The following is a 16,134-nucleotide window of genomic DNA, read 5'->3' as shown; positions in this document are numbered from 1 at the left end:
CTTCTCTTGTGGTATTTAAAGAAAAGTTAGTCAATTATAGACTGCCCCAAACTTTTAACATTACAAACATTGACAGAGAAAGAAGTATTCTCTCCCCACTCTTGAAGATCTCTTCACAACACTTCAGCGAGGCACGTGCATAGCAAGATTTCGGTCTGGTGACTGCGGTGGAAAGTAATCCCAAGGAATAATTTTAGAGGAGAGCCTGAGCAGGAAAGCCCACGAGCACTCAAAGCTAGGCAAGGTACAATCGCTTTCCCTGGTGCACTATTCCACTTTCCTTTATCAAAATTTTCATACATGTGTACAAAGATATCATGTCTGTTATTTAAGGGAATCTGGCTTTGAAATAGAATAAAATCCTGCCGGGCAATAGCATGACTAGCAGCCATTTGGCAACATGGAATTACAGAACTAAGTTTACAGATATGCTCTGGTATTGCCAGAGGAATGCAGCCAAAGCAAATGCCAATTTAATTATAGTCTGAAACAAATTCCAAGCTGTTTTAGATGACAGCAGCAGCACAAATCCAAACTTTATTCCTCAGATAGTACAAATACTGCAGAAACATGCTCAGGCCTATAGGCCAAGCATTACCCACACCCATAGCAAGACATAACCCATTAACCTAAAAACCCAGGAGGATCACAAGGGACTAAAGAAGGAACGAAGGTACCTTGTGCAGAAACCACCAGCAGAGAAGGGAAGAGGTAAGAGATGGTCAGTGGGAAAGTGGTAAGGCAGTACCTCTCCTCCCCTGTACACAGCAGAAAGCATCATTTCTGCATGTTAAATGTTACCCAAGCATCCTAAACCCAGACACTGCGCCACCCTCCTCACCTTCAAAATGTATCGACCATGGCATATAAAGAGACATAACTGTAAGTACAGTGACTGTGAACACCAGAACTTGCAGTTTGTCTTTTCCTGTAGGAAATGGAACAGGATGTCAAGAAATTCTCGTACCCCTGTCCCATGAAGTTCAGCAAGCCCAAGGTGCTCTAAAACTGCCTTCCCAGAAATAGCAAGTGAAGCACAAAGGAAAGCAGCTGAGAAATAAACAGTGACAACAGTAGGACCAAATCCCATTTCTTGGCCAACCTCAGCATGAAGAAGTGTGAAATCAGCTCTTCCATACTGATTATCTCCTTCAGCCAACTATATAAACTTGGCAAACATATAAACTTTATAGCTGTATAAATCTAGTCTTGGCATTTATAACAAAAGAAATGCAAAAACCCCCAGTTCACCAGTTCACTGAAAGTGGCAAAAGCAGTCTGAGGAGTCATTTCATATGCCTTTCCAGCTTTTCCTCTCTATCCTAGACACCCATTCCTGGCCAAATTAGGACAAGATATTGGCCTAGATGGACCTGTGGTATGACTCAGTATGATCCAACTTGTGTTTTGGTGAGGTACTTTCAGCAGAAGGAGTGTATATATAAAATACATGTCTTCTTTAGCTCTTCAAGGTGTTCAGAGAGCAAAAAATAAAGAATCAATGGGAAAAGTCTCATGTACACAGCCCAACTACCTATCTTACAAGGTTCTCTTTCATGCAAGCAAAATTTTAAACACCTTTACTGGAAAAAAAATTTCCTCGTTTTACAGGATTATAGCATTCTTAAAATTAAACTTATAAATACCAAGCACACCCTGTGGGAATTCCTAATGAATATATGAGATCTTTCCTATGCTGGCTTGCTTCAGTCCCAATATACCAGAGTTGGAGTGTTCAAAATACAGCCACACTCTCACAAACATCACGTTTAAAACTCATCAGACAGGAGGTGGTTACTAAACAGCAGAGCAAAGCTAAGGAATTCTGTCTCTCACCATCTTACTATGGCTCTTAATCTCACTGGAGGAATTGCAATATCCCACTTCATTTCAGAACACATCCTTACCTCTGGAAGTCTATAAATTAGAACCATTTAGACTGCTGTAACCCACGACCCTCTTTACTTGATCAAATTCCCCACCAGGAACCACCTCAGGAGTGTGATCCACCTTAGCAATGGATCCCAGATGTGTTACGGAACGCTGATGTAAACTACAGGGTTTTTTGGGTGAGACAAAGTTGGGTAACTGAAAAACCAAAAGAAGTAGCCCAATCAACTGCAGCCTAGAAATCAGATCAATCTTCCTGTCCAACACCTGCATGGGAGGAACAATCAGAAAATAGTTGTAAATAGAATTTAAGCATAATTTAGCTGTTTCCAACATGAATATGAATGAAACAGATGGGGTGGGGAATTAAGATGAGAACATAACCAGTAGGACTGAGAATGCTTAGAGGCAAGAAAACAAAACCCAGCAGAGTTTCCAAGTGCCACTGCTCAGCAGCACTAGGGCTCAGTCAACGGCAGCAATAGCTGCATGGACTCGGTGTTCCTCACTGTTTTTCCAACACATAATACCACCCATAAAAATGAAATCGCTCCCATTGAAACCAACAAAACCCCCTTACATCTTTGTACCATGCACTAGCATTCTGTTACCAGGGCAGGAATGTGTAGAACAGTACAGGAAAAGAAGCTGATTTAAAAAAACACAGCGCACTGGACTAAGAGCCCCTCAGCCCTGGAATACACTGTGCTCCCTGCTGAACCTGGAACAGCAACGTAAAACAAGCCATACACTGTTAGGGTAGGTCTGACAGCAGGAGCTCATAAGGTTCTGAACTGTGCCTTGAAGACACATCTTCCTTCACTGCCTGCCCCTGCTGCAGCAAACCCCACCTAGAGAGCAGGATCAACTCCCATCAGCTGCAGCCTAAAGTCTCCTCTGTGACATATTCTTCTCATAGGCAGGGAATGGCATCAGCCTTAGAAATTCTGGACTTGCTGTTCACAGCAGCTCATTTCTGTAAAAATCAAAACATCTAAAGGTGAGGTTGCAAGATGCAGGGACTGTTTTTCATCTTTGAATGGTTTATGACCATTAAGGAGCAACTGGGAAAAACAAACAAAAAAAAGCTGCAATCAAGACAGACTGCAATCAATCAAGGCCCTGGTCCTCTGCTAACGTGAGGCTGCACTGAGCAGAACATACATATTTAACACGATATTAGGTGCACCTTGACAGCATTATTATGGCTACCCACTTGCACAGCCCACTGAATTATCACTGCCTGCACAGTGAAAGTAACAGCACAGGACTAGAGGAAATCAAACAAAACCCCTAAACAAGCAATACCACACTGCCAGAGACTGCATTCACACACACTACAGAGCAGTCAGACACACCAGTAATTTCTGTGCCAAACCCACCTATCTGCAGGGAGAATCAGCACAGGTAATTATGACAACAAATCATTAGGAACGTACACCAGATAAGCACGCCTACACTGCCAGGGGTTTACGTGATCCTAATCCTCCACAAACACATCTCAGCAGTAAAAGCAAAACAATGGGGAGCAGGAGAGTTTGAAAGGAAAGTCTATTATCTTCCACCAATCTCCTTGACAGAGATGCTCCAAATTTGAAACAAGCAGAACATTAAATCCAACGCCAGGAAATCCCTCTGATATCATAACGAGCTCAACCTCCTCTAATTTAACAGGCAAATATTGTGGTTTGCTCACAATGAACATTTAACTGCAGCTTAAGTATCTGTACCTGCAAAATCAATATAAATCACTACTGAAAAGCCTGAGTAGTCTGCTGGCAGCCAAAACAAATATCTGAATAAAATCAGGAGCTAAACAGAGGTTGCACTTATGGTATCAGACTCAACCTACACTGGGCACACAGGAGAATGTTGTCATCACCTGATCCTGGACCAGGGTGTGACCAGATCCTCAGGCGATGCAAAATGTCCCATCAGGCATATCCTCTCCCTCCTCTCTGCTTTTGTGCAGAGCCTGTTATTCATCTTCCATCAAATGTGGCCATTCCACGTCAGTTTTCAGAGTGGTCAACAGACCAGGTCAAGACCTTCCTGGAGTCCTTATTCTTGGAGAACAGGATTTTATCTTGAAAAAACTACTCAGGCACACAGCAAACTGATAATATCTGTTGCTCAACAGTCTTGTTATAAGCTATTATATCACATTATTAAAGGGCCCACAGCCTGAGATCAATCATTTTAAACCTCCATTCCAGAGAAAGCTGTGCTCATCTCACCCATTCAAAAAATTTTACGATAGATGCCGTCACCATAATCATCAAGTATTAAATAAGCTTGCCAAAAAGTTATTTAGAGGTTAGGAAAATAACAGTAAGTTCCTGATGAGAGATTTTGTGATTTGATTCAAGTTCTGTGGAAGCAAGGTATTTTGCTAGGAAAATACATGTATTTACAGATTTTCCATGTAGACTTCATATTACCAAGCACTTTCACAATAAAAATTAGCATAAGTGGGGCAACTGCCACTTGCTGCACTGATGTCACATCAGACTAAATGGGACAAAATCTTTTCAGTCTTCAAGCCCAATGCTGATCACAACAGATATTTTATTTGTTATTACACAGAAGAGGTTTCCTGGGACTGACAAAAACATGACAAATCACACCAACTGTTAGTCACTTAAATCATCCCTCTGCAGCCCTTCTGTAACCATTATCCCATTTCTGTAAGGAACTCTTCCCCCTAAGTTGGGGCATGCTCAGGGCAGCAGGTTCACCCTTCCTCTGCCATCTACAGTTTCATTCTCTGATCTGTCTGATCCCTTTTAAGTTTGCAGACAGCATAGGAAACTTTCCTGTCTGACCACTCAGGAGCCACACTGGATTTTTGTGCCCTTACAGGCTGTGTACATGAAATCCTCTCATGCTCTTCACGCCCCTTGCACATACCTCTAACTGGGGATGTTTGGTCTGGGGTCTTCTCCTGTTTTATTTGGGTTCCACTGAGTCTCTGGATGAACCAGCCAGCCCTGCATGTCCCCATGCCCTTTGTTTGGCAAAGGGGTGGCACCAGTTCATGGCCCCTTGCCTGGGCCTTCCTGGCATCCAGGGCACAACCTGTAGCTCCCACCACAGCTGCACACCCAGCTACCTGCACCAGGTGTGTTCCTCAACAGTTCTTCCTTCCTCTTAATTAAGCACACCTGCTAATGTAGTAAAAGGAAAAAGAAAACAATTTTTAGGCATTGAACCACTGTCCTTCTACAACATTATTACACATAACAAACTTAACAGAATTAAAACTAACAAGATTACCACTGGGTAGAGTCCAAGGTTACAGATTCCTGTGCATAAATACTTAAGTGATTCCAAATATAAAATTATGAAAGATATTCCCAGAAGCCAGTCATTTATCAACTGGTTGATCATCACTACTTGTTTGATGTGAGAATGGCATATTCTATTTTCCTCACCCAAATCTTTAACAGCAAACTAGGAACACAAAAAAACAGTACCCAGACCTTCCCACACAGGTTCCAATTTGGATTTCCTAAAGAATACCTCAATTAACACTTCACCTCCAGGCTGTATATAATGTACCTGCATTTCAGGTGGATTGGATGGATACCACTCAGCACACTTACTTTGCTCTTTGAGCTCTTTGTGCATATAGAAAACATACTGGATCAAGTACTCACATCCACCCAGTAAGCTGGACTCCACTGGGATTTAAGTTCCTGTTAGCTAAACACCTCCCCTGGAGAGTCTGTGATTCTCCAGAGCCATCCATACCTTTTGCACTTTGTTAGCTATTGCCTCTGTTCCCTCTGCAGCTTTATCACGAAACCATCCCAACAATCCCAACAATCAATGAGTGATTACATTTTTCTTTGGCAGAATCAGTTTTACCTCAATTGTCACAACTCCATCACCATTTTGGGTTGCTTCCCACTGTCTCTCTTCTTCTGTTGAGCAGTCCTTCTTATACATAGTCCTGAGGTCTATCAAATGTGGCCTTTGCCTCTGGTCACTGCCAGAACAGCACCTTGTCCCAGAGGCTGCCTGGCCACAGCCTTTACAGCGGCACTGGGGGGGGTGATTCCTACAGATTCCTGTGGTGCCTCTCCTGATGGCTGGGAACGCAGCACAGCAATTTCTGCAGGTAACTGTAGTGACTCTAGCAAATGGCCTATTTCCCCTCCACTACCCACTGTCTTCCCTGCTGATATGAAAGTACCCATTCTTCCCAGAAGACTCTCGCTGCATGACCCAACCCAAAAGCACACTGGGAGTCCACACAGATGTCAACTCGTTTTCCTTTGAAAATTGTTGGTGCAGCAATGCCGTAACAACCCAAGCTGGTGCCTCTGAGGAAGAGCCTTCAACAAGGGAATCCCTGGGATACTGCACCCTCACAGCCTGTGCACTGCTTCCAGTGGTGATGTTTACTCTATGCAAGAACATCCTACAAAAAGACATAAAAATTCTCGTACATGCAAGCTGGGGCTTTTTCATTCCTTTCTCCACTGCTGTCTCAGTCAGTTTCCAAGGAACAGGAGTGTCCCCAAGACTATGGAGAGCTTTAGAAGCAGGTCAGGACTGACTCCATAAAAGCCATTTCCAGATGTGCCAAGAATGCCATCTAGTTCACAACTGTCAGCACCTGCCTGTGTTCTCCCAGAACATGCAAACAATTGCTTCCCATCCAGGAGTTTTCCTATCAATGGAGTGAAGCAGCACTGTGGCTGAGGCATGTGCCTGCTCCTTCTGCTATCAGATTTTACACCAGCTCGCTGTGTGAGGGAAAAAACCCTAAAAACCAACAAAACCCGCAGTACAATCCAAAAACACACCAGTAAAACCCCCAACAAAACTTTAAAATGTGTTCTTCTGTGTTGCAGCAGCCGTCTTGTCAGAGGGCAGAAATGAGCCAAGACACTGACTTCTTGTTTATCACAGCATTAAAAGGGCCCTGGTTTGTTCCTCTTTACAGCTCAGCCATCCTGACTCCAACCATTCACTGACTCTGGCTGCAGCAAGCTCCTACTGGAGGTTTCCCTTGCAGTCTCGTACTGCTGGTTATTCCCTGCTAAACTCTGACTGCGGGGATTGGTTTGCAGACTCTGACTTCAGCTTTTACCCAGTTAGACTGACTGCAGGTTCCAACAACAGGCCATAACTGCACACCCAGACTGACCTGACAGCAGGGATTCTCCCTCCTCAGGAGAAGGTTCCTCCTCCTTCATGGTGATCCCCTTCAGCAGCTCATCCTCTCCCTTTTATCACACATATCTTTACTGGCTATTGCTGTCACTCATCAGGGGCCAGGCTGTATTGGGCAATTAACACAGCTGTTATTTATCAGGGACGAGGACACCTGTACCCTCCTCTCCTACAGTTCTGGACAGGTTCATTGTCATAAACCACATTTATACTTTGATCCTTAATTTTCCAGTGCTATGCCAAGTAACTGAATTCTGAGAATTTCCTATTACAGAATGTGGTCAAAACTTGTTTCTATAAAAAAGCATCATGAACCTTATGCCATATTTTAATGTAAAAATGATTTTCTATACATAGCTGTAGTAAAGTACTGGAAAAGTAAATTTTGTACGTGACTTGGTCAATGCTCATAGCAATTTCCCAAACCTATCTCAACCTGCAATGAGTAATTGTGCATTCTGTGCTCAGCTTGCCAGAGTAAGCTGGCTCCTGGTGAATGTTTCTAATAATAAATACTCCACAGACAGAACAATTACTGGTTCAAGTCCAGCCTGGGATGTTTGGAAGGGGAAAAAATGTATATAATCTCATTCCAATCAGAAACACAGGCAGCAAGGTTAAGGAAAATGTGTTCTGCAGAAGAAGCAACAAGAATACCATAAATACCAGCTCCTGAGCTGCTACCAGACTTCAAAAAAGGCTGCAGGACCTAAGCAACCAGACAGCTCTGAGCCCCAGAAACCAAATGGCTCCTGTCATTTCCCTCAGATAACTGTCACAAGAGTGACAAACTACTTGATTACCTGTTCTTTGCATTTCCACCTTTCACATTTTCTTTTTTGCCCTGTTGGCTCAATGGACAAAGCCCCATAAGCCTCGTCTCTGCTTGAGATGCAAGCACTCCTTATTTCTTCACAGAAATGGGGAACAGCAGAAAGAAAAAAGTGTCTCTTCAATGAAATGCTTCTTAATACAACCAAACTCATGCTTAGACATCTATTAATAAGCCATAGAGGTCATGAATACAGAGCAGAGCACTGCTAGAGAGAGGCTCAAAAAAAAAGAAGGCAATTCTGTCCTTGCCTACTGGTGAGAGACAGTAGAGTGCAGTAATCCATGCCCCATGGCTACTAAAAATCCTGGCTCCCAAAAAAGGGCTGGAAGGTGACTTCCACCTGAAAACTAAACTCTCTAAAATGCATGGAATTTAGCCCAGAGAAACCCCAAAAAGCCAGGGAATGTAGTGGAGAAGTACCTCCCTATTATGAAAATTTAAGAAACTGAAGGGCTCTGACATTCTAGCTCACCCTCTGCTAGAAGCTGAAGCCTGACAACTGCAAATAAGTTTTTTATGAGTGTTTTCCTTAAGGACAGGCTGTGGAACAAGAAAAACGGTGGATTCTCTTCCCAGACCAAAGCTGCGCACCTCTAAAAAGGCATGCTTTAGCTACTGCCAATTTTACTAAAAGCAAAAACACACCAAAAAAGATCCCCCAAACCCCAACACTCACCCAAAAATCACATTTTGGGTGCTTAGAGGCTAATGAATGAAAGGTGAGAATTAATGGGAGCATTGTTACACCGTATTACCTACATTACACCATACATCGTACAGACCCTGATGCTCCAGGTTCCCAATTAGCCAAATCTAAAAATCTGCCCGAAATGAAACAGTTCCCCTCTCTCCTCCCAGCTCTGAACTCCTGTATGTAGGATTCCACCATGGGCCAGTGGGCCACCATGGGTTCAGCGGACTGTACCAGCAGAAAAACTATTCCTCCTCCTAATAACTAGGGGCATTTCCTTGGCTTAGAGCTTCCTGACCCAGTTCATTGCAGGCTCAGCCAAAGGCAAGGGGCAGCACGATGGAGGAGCAGTACCTCAGATCCACTTCAGCCTCAGCCACGCTGTGCTCCGTGTGTGTCTCCACAGCAGGAACCTCTTGGCCTTCTGTGAGATGACAGGATTCAGTCCCTTCCGCTCAAAAACACTGGAGTAGCTCTGCCCGAGGCCAACCTTTGGTTTTTTTTCCCCAAGGATAACAAAATTTAAAGAAATCAGTTAGTTTTGATAAATTACTTGCACAACTCCTAAACTAGTAAATTTTAGAAGTCTAATGCAGCTAGACTCTGTTTAAATAATTCAAGACATAATTAGACCACAAAGTCAAAGTTTCCTAATACAATGTCACCACAAAGGTGACTTCTATTCTCCGGCTGCGGTGCTACAGGAAGCAAACAAGCAACTTTCATGAAATGAGGGAAACAAGCCAGACAATTTATTAGAGTGTCCAAACAAGAGCAGCACTGTGCTGACGCCTCTATGAAGGTGAAAGTATCAGAGAGTTACACCATATCCTTGCTTCAGTGAGCAGAACTGGTACCAAGAATTTAAGCTGCATGTCAAGAAGCTATAGACCAGTCAGGGGCAGGAGCAGCACAGAAGGTGCTAGGAGGCAGATTCTCACAAAGAACTACAAGATCAGGGAAAAAATGGGCTGAGTTTTAGAAGAAACATCACACACACACACACGCAGAAAGAGCAGTTTCAGGATTATGGGGTATTTAAATGGGACCCAAAAAACCAAAGAGATTCAACAGGTTTCAGAGGTATGGGAGGGAACAAGGATGAATGGATTCAAGGGAGAACACGGAGTTACCCAGGCACATTCTGCAGAGCTCCATGGAAAAGGTACACAGAAAAAGGCCAGGTCGCTCCAGGGGAGCAGGAGTACTACATACTACAAAATAAACAGACAGACTCGCATGAGATAAAGAAATAATTTTGTATCAAGGCTAAATGGAAAGAAATGTAATAGTAAAGCTACCCCATCAGATCAGCATAAAGCAGCAGCAGTGATTTGCCATGTGAGAACAGATGGCCTGTGCCTTTAGGAAACAGGAGGCAATGGGGAACTTCACTTTCCTCATGCAGATCAGGATATAGTACCAAGATGAAATTTTAAATATGACTTACAAATAATTTCACTTTGTTGAATAGAAATATATCTCTGAAATGTATGTATGTATGTATGTAAGAATGTATGAAAGAAATGCATCACCTTGAAAAGAAAGAAAGAAAGAAAGAAAGAAAGAAAGAAAGAAAGAAAGAAAGAAAGAAAGAGATTCTTTGGATAGTGCAACTTCTACTTCATTTTAATTCTGACTTACTGTGCCAACTGAAGATTTTTAGAATAGAAGATGTGTGCAGAAGAAGAAAACAGTACAAATTATTCCAAGTGATGATGTTTTTCCCTGATGATGTAAACGAGATTAAGTAAATTCTTATGGATAAAATCTACATATTTTCTACCCATACGTGACCAGAGGCTACCCAGCCAGTCTGCTAAATGATGGACAGAGAAGAAATAGAAAGACTAAAAGAAAGATCAGAAAGAAGATGCCAAGGATTTTTGGCTGCTGTTTATTTTGAAGAGAGCTCTGCAGAGGATCTGGAAAATCAGTCTTCCACAACAGACATGTTAAGAAAGGATTAAAAATTAAACTAAGTGGCAGGCAGAAGGGAGAAGCCCTGATTTATAGATCTATTGGGATAGGCAAGGTGCTTTTAGGAACACTCAACAAGCACACAGACACGTGTGGTTTTAAGGCCAAAGGCCTTGGAAATGACGATGTTCCAGGATAAAACTAAAGTTTCTCTAAAACCAGTGAATGCCTGAAAGAGAGGAAAACACATAGGAATGCAGAGCTAGGTATCACAACAGAGTGCTCTTGGCACACAGGTCACACCTTGTGTACAGGGAAAATTACTCAGGCCAACAAATAAAAGGCTGAAAAGCTGCATCCTGCACCACCAGGGTGATAAGGGGCATAACCAGAGCAAGCACAGTGTGCCCATCTTCTCAGCCTTTCCTGGAGCATCATCTCTTGGTAGAGAAAGGGCTGGAGCAATCCAGGGGTTTGGCCTGAGCAGCTGAGTTTACGATCCTGTAACCAAAACCAAAACCTTTTCACCAGACATCAACATCTCCCTTTGTCTTTTCCTGTCTGACTGGGAGTCCACCAAAGCTTTGGAAGCATCTCCTGCTGCACAGACAGACAGGAATCCACTTCCATCTGCCACAGTGATACCAGATTTCTTTCTGAAGGCTGAGATGCCTCATTTCTTCTAAGAAGAAATCTGTGCCCACAGGCATTCTCTGCTCTCCATTGCACCTATCTGGCTGGAGCCAGCCCAGGATCCAGTTCGTTCCTTTCATATTGCTCACCAAATTAAAGATGACACAGCTTGACACCAAAAGGCAAGGGTTTCCAAACACATCTTATGTGATTAGCTCTACAGTCCATCACACTGTCAACAACTTCCTTTTTAACTACAAAAAAAGATCCTTTCCCATGTGTGCAGCTCTCGAGTAGTGGAGAAGGCCCAAGAGAAAACAGTGTGGGACTGGGTAAGACCAAAAGGGACCAAGGGATTGTGAATCCCATGAAAAAAAATCTGCTGTGGCAGTTTTACATTTTCCCCGTTGAGTCTAACACGTTGATGTATCCACCAGCCTCCAAAAAACTAGAGTTGTTCATGTGAAAAACCACTTGGTACATGAATGCCCAAGACACATTGCTATTGCTAGATTCTTTTCCATATTTTGGGGGATAACTGCTATGGCTCTCAACAGTGTGCTCCACAGGCACTGGGCACTGTTATGGAGAAGACCATGGCTTGGCCTGACCAACAAGGATTGCTGCTGTCCAGTTCCTGGCTGGGGAAACTCTCACGTGCAAGGGAGTCTCAGTTTTCAGATGCACCACGTAAAAGCCACATCATCTCCCTCACCTCTCATTCCAAAAGCTTCAGTAAATACCCAACAGATTCTCCCACTCTCCCTCCAGACTAGGGGGTGAGGTGTCATAGCTGGCCTTCCTTATTCCTCCCCCTCAAAGCAATCCTAACATTTATTCCAATGGGATTGTGTCCCACAATGAAATTTAAGGGGATTTCATGATGTTTCAGAGAATACCCCCCTTTTTGTTATCTTTGATGGAAGAAGGGAAGGGAAGCACTGGTTGTGCCCACTCTGTATCTTGCTCAGTAAACCAGCAAAGCTAAAACAGTTTTTTAGCAAATGCTTCCACAATCACTCCAGCAAATATTTGGCTGTGCCTTGCAATGCTCAAAGTAGAAGATACCAACAAAGCCCACACATCCTTAAAAATTAAGGAACTTTACAAAGTCCTTGAAGATTTTATAAAATCCTCTACAAGGACCTATTTTCTGTCCTCTGCTCTGTTTTCAAAGTGAATGAATGTTACTGGAAGGTCACTATGGAGCTTTGGCAAACAAATCTAACCTAGGAGCTTCCTGAACCCTGCATGTTGACACACACATAGATAAGACTTAAGGCAAAAAAACCTGAAGGGACACAATAGAAGAGATGAGCCCACAGCAAGACCTTCGTGAGAGGAGTGTCAACCTGATAAAGCATAAAGCAATGTGTCAACCTTTTGATGAGACAGAGCAAGGCATAGCATGCAGGGATTACCACGATGAAGACATAGGAGAGGAACTTGGCTCTTCCTGGATCTGTGTGATCACTCCTGCTTTGGAAAATAAGTGCCAACTGCTTCCACTGGAGGAGAGCTCCAGGCTGCCTGTTGCAGCACGGAGATAACATTCGTCTTCACCAGCAAACGATGGGGATGGAGAGCGAAGGAAATCCACAAGGGCCGTGAGCACCACTTCATTAGCACCAACACTGGGGGCTGACGGAATAGATTTCCTAGCACTAGAGACACTCCTTTCTAGAGGACCAAGAGCATTGATCTCACAGGGATCTAACTTCTCCCTTGAGGACTATTCAAAAGAAAGAAAAAAGGCTAGGCAGGTGTCCCCAAGGCTGACCCTGATAAAAGTGTCCTACGAGAGATTCCAGTCTTTTATTTCACCAGAGAAGAGGAACTTAGCCTACTCCTGAAGGAACGAGATTATCACCAAGAATGCAAAAGCACACAGCAGTAACAGCACTGAATACCACGTACACCACTCACGAGAACCACACCTCAAAAGTTTCTGATTCCACCTATATCACCATGAGGATGCTCCTTATGGGCTCACTGGCACACCAAGGAAAAAAAACAGAACATTAACACATCATTCCTATTCTGCTCCTCTTTATCCTCTCAAAAGAAGGCAGCACACTGAAATGTGGTGACACACTGACACTCGTGAGACAGAACTGATGCTCTTTAGTCAGAGCACCTGTACAGGCAGAGCACCTACGAGCTGAGGGAGCATTAGCACACCCTGTGGCACAACACAACACGAGGCTAAATTCCACTCATAGGAAGTCCCCAGGCTGAAAATCTCTGTTGTGACTTTTGGAGAAGTTTGTTGCTAAAAGGCAACACTTTCAGTGACACTACAAGAAATCCATGTGAAATGGTAGAATTACGAAACCTTTCCTTCTATCAATCAAACCACTTTGCAAGCCTAATAAAATCCAAAACGGATTTGGTTCGAACTGCTCAGGAACATGATACCAACAGGTATTGAAGTCCCTACCCCTCAAAACCCACGGCGGGTCTTGAACTCGTCATGCAAGTAGCTGTCAGACTGACAGTGTCACTCCAGTGCTTCGTACAGCATCCTGGTTCCCTGTTAAATCCTAGATGCACGTCAAGGTCATGGTGCTCATCCCGAGAGTGGGTCAGACCCAGGTTACCGGATACCTCCTCTCCCGGAATGCAGGGAAAGCACAATGACTGTGGACACATCCAGCAATGTCAGCCTGGGCGCCACGAGCAGTACCGACACCCCAGCAGGAGACTCTGCGCCCCAAAGCTTCGGGAGACACGGCCACGCACACAGGGGCACCATTTCCACCCCGCCAGCGAGGAGAAACTCTCAGCCTCCCGCCTGAAACCCGAACATCACGGAGTTATCCCAACGTAACGCGACGGAAGCGCTCCCTCCCGAGAGACCTCTACGGAGCGGGCTGGCTCTCCACACGCGGCCGGACAGGCACTTCCCCGGTGGCCGCGGGCAGGATGCCGTGCCCGGCCCCGGGCGGCACCTGACCTCCTGAGGTGGCCGCCACCCTCCGCGGCTTTCCGTAGAGCCCGGCCCGGCACAAGGCCGCGGGTGCTTTCGCACCTCGGCCCCCGCCCGACACCGGGGCCGGCGGCGGCCCCCGGCACCACCCGGCGGGGCCGCTTCCTCCGGCGGAGCCTCTCAGGGATCGGGGCGCCCCCGCCCCTGCCGTGCACAGCGCAGCGAGGCCACGGCCCGCCCCTCCCGCGGCGGCAGCCCCGGGCATCGCCGCGACCCCCGGCCCGGGCAGGAGCGGCGCTGGCGGGCGGCCGCCGCCCGGGCCCCCGCCCTGCCCTCACCTCAGGCCGTCCCGCCTCCCCCCGCCGAGGAGGTGGCCGCGTCCGCCCCTGCACTGCAGCTGCCGGCACGCCGCCCCCCGACTCCCCGCCGCCCCTCTCGGCAGTTGGTTCGCCCCACCCGGCCCACCTTCTCATTGGTGGCACCGGGCCATCACTCCGCCGCTGCCCGCCCACCCCCGCGGGCACGCTGGGAACCCGAGTCCCGCCAGCGGGACTCTCTCCGTTCGGCTGGAGGCGCCGGGTGGGGCGGTAAACTACATCTCCCGCGGCGCCCCGCGCGCAGCCCCGGCGCGGCCCGGCCCGGTGCGGTCCCCGGCGCCGCATCTCGCAGGCCGCCAGCGAGACGGTCCGTCCCTCCCTCCCTTCCCTTCCCTGCCCGTGTCCGCCGGGGCCGGGCCCGGCCCGGTCCAGCTCACCTGGCCCCGCCGCCGCCGGCGCCTCCCGCTGCGGCCGGCCCAGGCAGCGCATGCCCCACGCCCTTCAGTGCGGCTCGTCGGGCGAGGTGCCGCCGGCCCGGCGCGCTGCGGCTGCGGCTGTGGGACGGGCCGGCCCCGAGCGCATCCTCCCCCTCGGAGCCGCGGCGGGCGGCGGGATTCGCCCACAATGCACCGCGCGCCGCACCGACAGCATCAGCCTGACATCACCCGCGGCCGTCCCCGCCCGGCCGGGCCCGCCCCGCCTCCACCGTCAGCCGGCACCGGGAACCGACTGGCGGCACATGCGGCTGGGCACCGCAGCGCGTCGCCACTCTGCGGGCTGGGAAGCGCCCTGGCGTGGGACTCGGCCTGGACCGGGAGCAGGACCGGCACGGCGCTGCCCCGCCCTGGGACCGGGAACGGGACCGGCATCGGCAGTGCCAACGCGATCGCAGGCCCTGCCAGGACGGGGACTGGTGCTCGTCTCTGCCTGGTGGCATCAGCGCTGGCATCACAGCATGGCCCTGGGCACCCCACTGCCCTGGGACTGGGGCCAGCGCTGGCACAGTCTGCACAGGGCCGGGTGACTGCACTGTTGGGACCAAGGCCAGAGCCAGCACATCTGCCTGAGACTGTACTTTGCATTGCACAGGGGCTGGCAGCGTTGCCACTGTGGGCCTAGCGCTGCCCTGTGCCCTGCTGGCAGTGCAGTCAGCCCCAGCAGTGCTGGCCTGCAGCTTTTTACTCCAGCCCTCTGGGGCCAGAGCCAACATCGGACTGGTGCACTACACTGCACGGCGAGAGGCAGCATCACCACAGTCTGGCCAGGACACTGCACTGGCCTGGACACTGCACCGCTAGGATCAGGACCGTTCCCCATCCATACATGGCCAGATCTTGTCCTGCCAGGGCTGGGAACAAGCCCAGCAGCTCACAGCTGGGTGGAGCACCCCAAAATGACAAACGGCCTCGTCCCTGCGTGCAGCTGAGCAGTGTGCCTGTCCCTGGGCAGTTTCCGGGTTCCCCCTGCCCTGAGGGGCACAGCTGTGCACCTGCTCCAGAGAGGTGCCATTCTTCCTGCTCCAGCTCACTGCAAATCACATTGTACTTGAAGCACAGATTAGCACGTGGCTCCTACAGATGTGCTGTGCAAGGCTCATGGCTGTGCCTTCTTGTTCTCTTTTCACTGCAAATCACCCATTTTCCAGCTGGTCCTCACACCTCTGTCCCAGACTGTGGATGGGCACTCTTCTGTGCCTTATACACCTTCACAAGACACACTGCAAGGGACACTGCTG

General features: G+C 47.5%; 1 protein-coding gene across 3 annotated transcripts in view; it reads right to left on the bottom strand.

Moving 5' to 3' along the window:
• TTBK1 (tau tubulin kinase 1) overlaps nucleotides 1-15,013 on the bottom strand; it is a 97,113-nt gene extending 82,100 nt beyond the window's left edge. The window contains exons 1-2 of one of the 3 annotated variants that reach the window (XM_066177599.1): nucleotides 14,837-14,904; nucleotides 8,955-9,090 (exon numbers count right to left, since the gene is read on the bottom strand). The gene's annotated coding sequence lies outside the window, so the exon portion shown is untranslated. Of the gene's footprint in view, nucleotides 1-8,954; nucleotides 9,091-14,420; nucleotides 14,452-14,836 lie in introns of those variants that run through there. The other 2 variants (XM_066177601.1, XM_066177600.1) reach the window with 2 other exon arrangements.
• Nucleotides 15,014-16,134: the final 1,121 nt, after the last annotated feature.

This window comes from Chamaea fasciata, unplaced genomic scaffold (genome assembly GCF_029207755.1).
Source record: "Chamaea fasciata isolate MVZ Bird 193981 ecotype frontalis unplaced genomic scaffold, bChaFas1.0.hap1 SCAF_3, whole genome shotgun sequence".
Taxonomy (NCBI): Eukaryota; Metazoa; Chordata; class Aves; order Passeriformes; family Sylviidae; genus Chamaea; species Chamaea fasciata.
The sequence above is the reverse complement of the archived record's forward strand: the minus strand, read 5'-3'. Positions and strand labels throughout refer to the sequence as shown.